An 11681-nucleotide genomic window follows, 5' to 3' on the forward strand; every position below is an offset into this window, starting at 1 on the left:
ACACTAATCATGAAAGTACTCCTTGGTCGCAAGATCAAGCGGTTCCCCCAGGTATTATTTTATACTTTTTCGGGCTTGAGGGACACAAATCTACGAAAAAGTTCAACTTGGAGTCTTCTTAAGTTTTTCAGACTCTCTAAAATTGAAAAACGCCGAGTTTCTCCTATACAGGGCTCGTTAAACATTTCACAATAAAGGACCTGTTCAATTACAAACAGGAACGAACCACTCCTTCCTAGGGTTCAAATCAAAACTAGGTTGGACTCATCCGAAGGATGAGCTTATAATCAAGCATATGTTATCCTCCTCAAGCTTGTTAAAAATAAAGAGGTACTTGCCAGAAATGGTGGGGGAAAAGAGAGAAGAATGAGCCTATTTGTTACCTTTTGTCTCAGAAGAAACTTTATTACCACTCTTGAACACGACACTTTTTCATTCACCTAGGTTGGGAAATTCTTACCTCACAGTTGATCAAACCACTTTGAAAGTCTTTAACCGGGTTCCGGGGATTAACTTTGAATTATTCATCACCAAGCCATCTGTCGTGTCGTTATGTGTTCAAGAGGTCTGCAAGTAAAACTTTCATCTGCAAAATACTTATCATCCATTTGACCATCCCTGAGTCAGTCCTTACAGCAACATTTCTTCAACTTGAACAATGATTTCGTGTTGCAGGCTTGCCTGCAACGAGTCGCTTTCTATCGACATCAGCACATTATCTAGAGAGATGACTTAGAGATCGTCAGTACCTTGAAGTCTGCATGCATCAATGGTAGGTTTCTCGCCTTTGACGTCAGTTTACATCATTGACTTTCGATCAAAGGATTCCGTGAAATGTTCGACATCAACTCATTCATTCACATCTCATGGATTGTACTGGGTACTTTGAGAACCATTGACATTACTAGTGGTCTCTCTCACGCTTGTTAACAGTTTACATCATTGACTGGTAATCAAGTGGTTTCTACCATGTTCGACATCAACTCATTTATTCGCATGGCTAGAATCGTACCAATTCGAGAAGTAGAAATGAAGACCCTGGATCTAGTTTCTACCATCCAGGCTGCGAGGAGTTTTGTATTCATTATCTAAGTAGACTACTCACAAACAGATGGCTGCGCCCATACTGTGTCTACAAAAGTCTATGATTATGATGTATTGCAAGATCATTCCTGTATCAGAGTAGTTAGTCTGTTAGTTAAAGTTTTAAATCTGAGTATGGGAATGCCTACCTCAGTGATGATATAATCTTATACATGTATTTTGTGTTGAAAATTGCAAGTTCTGACCAGGCTCTCCACGAGATAATCCTTGAAATGATAAAGTGCTTCACCCTTCCTAGATAATACAAAACCCGAATCTATTTCAGGCTTCGCACTTTAGGGGGCAATCTGTTACACTAAAAAATGTCACCATGACCATTTACAGTTAGGATGACTCTATCAACAGTCATGCTACCCTCTTAGGCAAGTCTTATGCCTTTGCTTTCCATGTCAAACTCCAAAAAAGAGAGAAAGTCTTTCTAAATGTATTTATCTCTGGGGACGCAGGTTCTCTCAACCTTACCTGCGGGGACGCACCCAATGTTCACAAAAGCTACGTCTTTGGACGCTCTATATGTAAAGGTGCAGGTGCGTCCCCCTGAAAAGGTTAAAATGCGCAAGTTTCATCTTTAAAAAGTCACTTGTGGTTATTTCTAGAGCATTCTAGAAGGTTGTTCGACGTGTATTGAGCGCCTCCAGATGGTTCATGCACTCCTACCAAAGAGGAACTTATCCCATCAATAGGGGAGCTATCCCATCCAAAGAGGGGATTATCCCATTGATGGTGGACCTGATTAACTTCCTCTTGAGCACTATAAGTACAGGCATTGGGCCAGAAGGAGAGGGAGGTTGAAAGCTATACATTTCTAAGGGTAAATGCTGCAGGAATTAGGACTCCCATTTAGAAGCTTATGAGGAGAGATTGCCATCTTTGCTTGTTCTATTTGGAAGTGGGTGAGCTTTGTCAAAGTAAAGGAAGACTCTTGTGGACCCTGGAAGGAGCTTGCACAACACCAAGGCTCAGGTTGTAATGGTTCCTTTTGATTACCTTTAATGCAAATTGGTCCATTCTTCTCAATAACTTGTTGTTTATGAGTTATTTCATGTACTCCTTGGTCTATATGTTGAATATGCTTTGTTTTATGTTATAATCAGGTGCTATTTAATTGTTTGACTATTGGTGATTGCAGGTTTTGGAGAAAAGGAGGAGCTCATCCAGATCAACAAAGCTTGGACTTCTACAACAGCGTTTGGACAAAGGTAAGAACAAAACACTTGATTTCTCATATTATAATGCATGTTTAGAGAAGGATAGTTCTAGTTTGTCTTGTTTGTCACTAGAGAGTCTTAGGCTCCTAGGGAGGTTGGTTGTGTCCGCACAATCGACTCTTTCTGCCTGACAATACATTGTCTCAGTTGTAGAAAAATCACTCAACAATAAGCCTCCTATGATGCTTTTCATTTATTTTAATGTTGATGAAGTCAGGAAGCAATTTGGAATTGCAAAAAAAAAAACAAGAGATTGTCCTACCAGAGATTGGGGAAATGTCTGTGGCTCATGTTGTTTCAATTGGCTCAGAGGTATTGAGTCATGTATATCCAAGCTTCAATCAAGGGCAACGCAAGGAAATGTCATATGATGTCCGAGTTAATATGGCCCTCTTTGAGTCACTTTCAGCTGCACATTATGTCGCAACCCAATGTCCCAGACGATGAATCATGCATTACTATATGGAAGCATTCAAACTAGTTGATATCATAGTAAACCCAACTACAGGTATGACAGCACCCAAAATACCCCCAAATTCACTCAAGATTGGAGAGACTGATCTACAAACATCTAGATATCTTATGCACCAAACTTGATCGGACTCCCAGCAATATCTGTCCCTATGGGTTATGACAAAGATGGATTTCCTATTGGATTGCAATTAATAGGTTGACCATGGGCTGAGGCTACACTCTTAAGATTAGCTTCAGCAGTGGGAGGAGCAAGGTGTGAAAGAGGGAAAATTGATACTGCATGACTGGCTTGTCATTATTACAAAGAAACAGTATTTTAAACAAATAGATATGTGCAGTTGGGATTGTTCATTTTTCCGTCATCGAAGGCAAACTGTGTAAATTTTGGTGCGCGGCACACAGAACCTCCAGGCCCACAACTCATCACCTCTCAATTTTTTGAACTCGATCAACTCTTTCGCTCCAAGATTGAATCATAGCACATTTCCTGGGTGTAATCAAATTTCAGGGTCATTGTTTTAATTGTATGGAAGATAACCCTCAGTCCATTGTAATGTCCGAGAGTTGTGGAAAGTGTGTTTTCAACTCCACACAGTTGTATAAGATCAACATCCTCATTAGGAAACTCACCAAGGCGTTCTATGAGGTCAATAAGGATTTTTCCTTGGTTAGTTTTGCAACATTGAAAATCCAGTTGCGAATCTGGTTGGATACGTGTTCATTGGGGACTGTAGCTGGAATTGGCATAAACGAGTTGGTTCTTATGCCAAACTATGGGAATATTCAAAATGGTCAATATTTGTCTCCGCGATTAAACAATGCGATGAATTGGGGAAACAGGCAAAGATCTCTTCCAAGTTCACGATTGAATCAGGAATCTTTTGTTGAAGGCAAGGTCGAAAATGAGTTTAGAATCGAGCAACCTTATGTGGGGCGTGACAGGTCAGGCCAAGGACTCTCGTATCACTATCATCTCATCAGCCTTTTGAAATGCAACTTTAACACTTTGAAGCAATGATTGGCCGCACAAATGTCTTGCAAATAGCTCCAAACGCCAAGAATCTTTATTTCCCAGTTGACTATGCGCAGTATGCTTGGAAACAATTCACAAGCGGAAACAGTTTTGGGCATATTAATGGAACTCTGTTTCACTTCATTAAAGGTGATGTTTCTGTGCGAGGTGTTGTGACTTCTTGTTGACACCGAGTGAAACAAGCAGCAATACTCAGAAAAGTGCAGAGAGGCCAAATACGGGATGAGATTTGAAGCTTAAACATGATGATCACCGGCTTTGGTGCGTGACCTCAAAGCTCTGGATCATATACATGATACAGCAGGACGGCTTGATTGGGGTTATTATACCGAACTCACACATTTTATGCAGTGTTTCGCCATATTATAGTAGCTCTCTTCCGTGAGACTACAGAGGATGTTAAATTCAACAGCTATGTTATTCCCAAAAGCTGGTGTGTAGTGCCATATCTACATGCAGTTCATGTTAATGAAGAATTTTACAAGGATGCTCTGAGTTTCAATCCATGGCGTTGGTTGGAGCCCGACGCAAAAAACAAAAACTGGAGAAACAATGAAGCTTTTCTTCCATTTGGAGCATGAGGTCGATTCCGTGCGAGAGCAAAACTTTCTATGCTTGAGATCTCTCTGTTTCTTTATTATTTTGTCAGTAAATATAGTTGGGATCAGCTGAAAGAAAACAGGCCCCCTTACTTTCCGATGGTCAGAATGGTAAATCGATTTCCAATACAAGTCAAAGAGAGGAGACAGTGAAAAAAGGCTACATGCATCCTCTGTCAACTATTCCCATGGAATTGATGCTTACAGTCAGCAAGAACCTTCCTTGGATGTTCTTCCTAGAATTTCCTTTCAGCTTTCAAATATTGTAGGGTTGGCAGATGAATTCTATCATAATGGTTCATCACCCGATAAACAAGATAGCCGGGGAGTTGAACGGTCCTTCTACGGTGAACAACTAAGATTAGTTTCACGACAATCTATTCGTTCTGAACGCGTGTAACTTCTTCTCTTTATACTACATTGCCAATGCCTAAATTTAAAACATGTGACATCAACCACAGCAGAGAAATAAGCCACAGGACCTATTTTGTCTTCAGTTACAATTTCATGAGATTTGTGCCTACAGATGCCACCTCTCCATTGGTCATCAAGATTTTCAAATGGAATAATGTAACACTGCTCTATCCCCAACACAGATGGACAGCTCTTTTCCTATCTTCTTCGATGGGTTTTCCAGCTCCCTATTTTTCATCGATTTGTTTTCCCGCAGATGAAGTTTATTTATTGTATGAAAAATCATTTGTGAAGGGTGGAGAGTTCTGGAAAAAACAGTGGGAGAGGTGTGAAGGAAAACTTCACTGTACAGTTTTTGATAGGGATTTAATGAAAGTATACAGCTCTGACTCTTGAGATTCTTGTGGTGTAAATTTAGCATTTGTCTTTTCTTTTGTTCCATATGTAGCCTGTTATGTTTCACATTTCATTTCATAATCATTTCTAAATGAATACATTTAAGTCAGAAGGGCATAATCTATTTTACTGCTCTGCCTTGGGAAGGTATTCATGTTCTGGGTTTTCTTCTGTTTGATAAGGATTCATCTATTGCCCTTGTCAACCTCTCAGCAGTCTTTTCATTCCATATAATTTCAAAATTGAATGCTAAATTTATTGCATGTCTTTCCTCCTGAGATAATCTGTGTCTCAGATTTAATCCCTCTGCTCATGCTGTCCTTGTCCCATATAGCCTAGCAACTTAGTCATTGAATCAAATATCTCTCATTCAAATTCATTTACTAGCCTAAAATCAGTTTCCCATTTCAAGTCATCTCGCACCCTATTGCTCATTTTATCGAGATTGACTGGAGAGAGCCCTCTCCTATCCTCGTAAGGCTAGCTACGAGGCTGAGCTTGGTTTGATGTTGCCTTGAACCTGCCTTCCTTACTCCTGAGGTAGATTCGAACGCTAACATAGTGGCGACCATACTAGGGAAGAAGTTTACTTGTAGATTGTCTTGTCCCAGTTCATATCTCAAGTTCCGATCTGATTGTTGATGGTGGACGACGATCAGACATGAGAAGACGGCTGAAATCATTCACCTGGCAACTCCATTCACTGAAGAATCTAGCAATCAATCCTTCATGGTGACTCCACTGCAGAGAGATAATTAGCGGTAAGATTCTCAAAATGGATCGGATTGCAAGAAGATACGCTCCCATGAGCTGAGATCACATCCCAAGTTTTCCAAATAAAATGCCCAAGGTAGATTGGTCAAAGAATTTGCCTGTGTTCAGAAATGTGGAAGGTAATGACGCTACTCTTCATCTGGTGAAATTTCACATTCACGTGCATAAATTAAAGATCGATTTTCCTGAAGATTGTTTGATGAAAATGTTTATGGCTACTCTGGAAGACGAAGCTCGATCTTGGTATGAAAGTTTGCCACCTGCTAGTATTTATTGTATAAAGGATTTTCATTCAATATTCTTTGAGAAGTATAAAGAATCTTATCCATCATTAAATTTAGTTCAGGATTGTTGCAAGCATGCTTATTGTTTTATTGAGAACCTTGAAAAATACTACGAGGATGATAATTTTACGGACAAAGAAATCATGGAAGCATTGTATGAAAATCCGTTTCAGCAGCCGACAGAACTCTTAGAGGAAACTTTGCAACATGATCAAAATTATCAGGTTAATCATGTTCCAATCTCTGAAAATGATGATGATAAACCAGACCGAGAGACGGATTGTGACGAGGAAAAACATGTTGTTCCGGATCTCATAGAAGAGAATTGCATTGTTGAGGCTGCCTCAAAGGAAGAAGACAGAGTTACAAGCCTAACTGCCCTCATCTCATCAGAACACAACCTTTCTACCAAGGTAATCCAGTCAATTCATGAACAACAAGAGGATATCTTTGTTCAAGTAGGTGAAAAAGTTTCTCTGGATGAATTTATGATAGATGATAGAGATGTCATGCTTGAGTTTCAAGAATCATCTGAAGTTTCTTTTCTCATGATTGATGAACGTGATGAATGTAATGAGAATCTGGCTATCATATCATGCCAAGATGATCAGAAATATATTCAGACTATAGCCGACCAGACCATTATGGATTCCATTTCAGATTCTTCTTCATATGTTTCATGTTTTGAAACGTTCTTTGAAGAGGAAATCTGCTCATCTACTTGTTCAGAATTTTTTGAAGACTAGGAACGTGCTCTTATTTATGAAGAAAAATCAGAAGCAAGAGAAAAAGACATCTCATTTTCTCAGCAGGAGGTGGCAATGGAAAATATTCATGTTTTTCAAGATCCTCTGGCAAGTTTGTTGCAGCCAGCAGTGAAGGTGATTATTGTAGTGTTTAGTGATGAAGGAGATCATGGTAAGTGAGCTTTTTGGAGACCCAGTTACAAGCGTCTACTGTTGACCAGAAGATCTGATAGGAAGAATCAGTCAAGAAGCCATCTTCTTGATTGGTTGCATTGGAATTTTGATATAGTTTGAGGATATATTGTCTTGTAAGAAACACAGGTGGCCATGTACTGCCACCAAGCTTTAAGTTTTAAGTTCAGGTCTTGTTATTTTGAGTTAGTTTGGTAGAGTTAAGCTTTTCAGTCATTTTAGCTCGCATTGAGTCAGTTTGAGTCAAATTTCAGTCAATAAATTGATGTGATGTTGGTTTGTTAGAATAATGGACTCCATAGCCCAACGGACGAAGGCACTATCTAGCTCTTCTAGAGATCTGTTGTTCTTGGCACCTCCACGGAGTAGCAGCTGCCATCCCAATTGGAGCCAATGTTAGGATAAGCCTTGTCAGTCCTCTGTAAGAGTTAAATTCACCAAGGTTCTTTTCTCGTCATTTGCAATCATCAAATGCCATTTTGGTAAAAAAGAGTCATTTTAATTCTTGAGTCCAGGGTTTTGTCTCCAGAAGTGTGAAATAATGCTTGCAGGCCAGGGGGAGGTTCATTAAGTTTCACTTCAAGATTCACGTTATTAATAATGTTGAAGGACATTTCTTCTTCAAAACTTTGTTTTGAAGAAGAAATTATTAAGTTCGTTTAATACATGATTGATAAGATTTTACAGTTCTTCAGGCAGCCCTGCCCATCTTGCTAGGTTCAGCAGCTCCAACACCTGCAGGAAATCAATCAAGAAAAAGTCATCATTTCAAAGCCAAAAGTCAGAGGAAATGAGAAATCAGAGTTTGTGTCCAAGTTGTCAAAGTGCCAAGACTCTACAACTTTACAAAGTGAATTTGCCAAAATCAAAGTCATCAAGATATTTTCATTGATTAAAGGGCCATTTGCACCCAAAAAGATCTCATTGAAGGGTTAAAGGATGAATTTTTTGTTTTGAGGCCAGAATTGTGCTGACAGTCAACGCACGGCGCATACAAAGAGCGCAGGGCACATAGATTGCACGCGGCGCACTGGGCATCATTTGTCAGTGCATTTTTGTGTGTGCGCGGTGCACCAAACCAGCTCGGTGCACTGGGAGTGTGCGCGACGCGTTGAGCCTTTCACCCTGCATTCATCACTGTTTTGTGATTTTTCAGTTCAAATCATCTTTTCGACAGCGCTATCATACATTCTTCAGTTCAGAAGCGGTCCACATATGAATTGGACCCGGATGATCTATCCAGTGTTCGAATCTGAAGTTGAAAGACATCCAAAGAATGTGTTTTTCTATCAGGATTCTTCTGATACAAGTTCCTTCATTTTGGGTATTCAAACAGAATGGCAATTGTGGCAAATGATTCACTTTGGTAACAATAGTCTCATAGAAGCTGACACAACATTTGAAATTAACAAGCTCAAGTATCCTTTGTACACTCTTCTCATCTTTGATTCAAACTACCATGCTCTCCCTGTGGCATGGGTTATTACGCGAAGTTTTGCAAGTGATGATGTTCGTGGACCAAGGCACTTCGTATGAAAGTAAGGGAAGTTGCACAAACAGAAATTGCCCCTGTAATTGTAAAGTACTGGGAACGAGCAGAATTTCTATTTGAGATTGTGACAAAGCTCGGGAACATTAAAGTGGCTGGAGGCACCATTAAGGGAAATGGCTGCCCTGGTCTATCTATTCTTGTGAGTGCTCTTGCAATGACTGAACTTGCAAGGGTAGATGCTAGCTGTTCTACATTTATGATGGTTACAATTTCAATGTGTGGAAGTGAGGATCAAAAGAAAAAAAAAACCTACCAGCTTTAGCTCGACTTGATATTATAGCATGTTGGGCTTTGATTGAATCCAACTATGGCAGTGATGCAAGCTCTTTGAACACAACAACAACCAAGGTGGAAGGTGGTTGGAAGTTAGATGGCCAAAAACGATGGATCGGAAACAATACCTTTGCAGACATACTTATAGTTTTTGCCAGGAATACAATGACAAATCAAATCAACAGGTTTATTGTGAGAAAGGGTGCTCCTGGGCTGAGGGTAGCGAAAATGAAGAATAAAATTGGGCTGAGGTGTGTTCAGAATGAGGACATTACTTTGACAGGTGTTTTTGTTGCTGACGAAGATAGATTGCGAGATATCAATTCTTTTCAAGATGCAAAAAGGGTGCTTGCTGTATCAGGTGTGATGGTTTCTTGGCAGCCCATTGGTATCGCAATGGGTTTCTATGATATGTGTCACAGGTATTTACAGGAAAGAAAGCAGTTTGGAGTGTCATTAAATTCTTTCTAAATCAACCAAGATAAAATTAAGGAGGTATCTGACAACAGTGGGATGGAAAACTTTCATTTTCCTTGGTAACTGCTTTACGATATCATACAACACCACCAAATCTTCGCAAGGAAAATGGGATATGGTGCCAACTGAGGAGGTTGATATTTCTAATGTGCAATATCGGTAGCAGGAGATTGAGGCTCCACATCTTACAGGAAACTTTCTGAAGCTTTTTGTGTGGATTGTGGAATCTTGATTGTTTGGCCGTGCAGTCTTGTCATTTGTAAAGCCCAAGAACAAAGTTCCACAAATATTGGAACATACAGGGATTCCTGAGACACCTATGTATTTTCCAGAGTTTCCACCTCAAGACTCAGAGAATGCCGTGAAGTGTGTGAATGAAGATACTCTGCCTACCTTGTGTGTGGCATCTACATTGGAATGCTTGCCTGCCTATGATTCTTCCAATCACTGGGGTAGCAACTCTCGCAATTAATTTTTGTACTAGACAATGCATGATTATGCTCATGCATATCGATGTGGTTGGACCACACCTTCTGATGTTGTTGAATACATCATCTCAGCTGTAGAAAAATCACTCAACAATAAGCTTGCTATGATGCTTTTCATTTATTTTAATGTCGATGAAGTCAGGAAGCAATTTGGAATTGAAAAAAAAAAAAAACAAGAGATAGTCCTACCAGAGATTGGGGAAATGTGTGTGGCTCATGTTGTTTCAATTGGCTCAGAGGCATTGAGTCATGTATATCCAAGCTTCAATCAAGGGCAACGCAAGGAAATGTCATATGATGTCCAAGTTAATATGGCCCTCTTTGAGTCACTTTCAACTGCACATTATGTCGTAGCCCTATGTCTCGGACGACGAATCATGCATTACTATATGGAAGCATTCAAACTAGTTGATATCAGAGTAACCCCAACTACAGGTATGACAGCACCCAAAATACCCTCAAATTCACTCAATATTGGAGAGACTGACCTACAGACATCTGGATATCTTATGCACCAAACTTGATCAGACTCCCACCAATATTTGTCCCTGTGGGTTATGGCAAAGATGGACTTCCTATTGGATTGCAATTAATAGGTAGACCATGGGCTGAGGCTACACTCTTAAGATTAGCTTCAGCAGTGGGAGGAGCAAGGTGTGAAAAAGGGCAGATTGTTACTGCATGACTGGCTTGTCATTATTACAAATAAACAGTATTTTAAACAAATAGATAAGCACAACTTGGATTGTTCATTTTTCCGTCATTGAAGGAAAACTGTGTAAATTTTGGTGCGTGGCACACAGAACCTCCAGGCCCACAACTCATCACCTCTCAATTTTTTGAACTCGATCAACTCTTTCACTCCAAGATTGAATCATAGCATGTTTCCTGGGTGTAATCAAATGTCAGGGTCGTTGTTTTAATTGTATGGAAGATAACCCTCAGTCTATTATAATGTCCGAGAGTTATGGAAAGCGCGTTTTCAACTGCACACAGTTGTACAAGATCAGCATCCTCGTTAGGAAACTCACCAAGGCGTTGTGTGAGGTCAATAAGGATTTTTCCTTGGTTAGTTTTGCAACATTGAAAATCCAGTTGCGAATCTGGTTGGATACGTGTTCACTGGGGACTGTAGCTGGAATTGGTGGAAACGAGTTGGTTCTTATGCCAAACTATGGGAATATTCAAAATGGTCAATATTTGTCTCCTCGATTAAACAATGCGATGAATTGGGGAAACATGCAAGCAGGATCTCTTCCAAATTCACGATTGAATCAGGAATCTTTTGTTGAAGGCAAGGTCGAAAATGAGTTTAGAATCGAGCAACCTTATGTGGGGCGTGACAGGTCAGGCCAAGGACTCTCGTATCACTATCATCTCATCAGCCTTCTGAAATGCAACTGCAACAGTTTGAAGCAATGACTGGCCGCACAAATGTCTTGCAAATAGCTCCAAACGCCAAGAATCTTTATTTCCCAGTTGACTATGCGTAGTATTCTTGGAAAAAATTCACAACCAGAAACAGTTTTGGGCGTATTAATGGAACTATGTTTAACTTCATTAAAGATTTTTTTTCTGTGCGAGGTGCTGTGACTTCTTGCTGACACCGAGTGAAACAAGCAGCAATACTCAAAAAAGTGCATAGAGGCCAAATACGGGATGAGATT

The 11681-nt window shown here is 39.9% G+C and overlaps 3 pseudogenes; all 3 read left to right on the top strand.

Moving 5' to 3' along the window:
- The first annotated feature begins 2519 nt into the window (after positions 1-2519).
- LOC149191571 (fatty acid amide hydrolase pseudogene) lies at positions 2520-3070 on the top strand (annotated as a pseudogene).
- Positions 3071-3800: 730 nt separating this feature from the next.
- On the top strand, positions 3801-9589 carry LOC149191572 (acyl-coenzyme A oxidase 4, peroxisomal-like; annotated as a pseudogene).
- Positions 9590-9641: 52 nt separating this feature from the next.
- On the top strand, positions 9642-10699 carry LOC149191573 (fatty acid amide hydrolase pseudogene; annotated as a pseudogene).
- The last annotated feature ends 982 nt before the right edge of the window (positions 10700-11681 follow it).

The sequence above is a fragment of the Pinus tabuliformis genome, chromosome 2_2 (genome assembly GCF_031772625.1).
Source record: "Pinus tabuliformis cultivar Carrire ecotype Pingquan chromosome 2_2, CPIR1, whole genome shotgun sequence".
NCBI classification, from domain to species: domain Eukaryota; kingdom Viridiplantae; phylum Streptophyta; class Pinopsida; order Pinales; family Pinaceae; genus Pinus; species Pinus tabuliformis.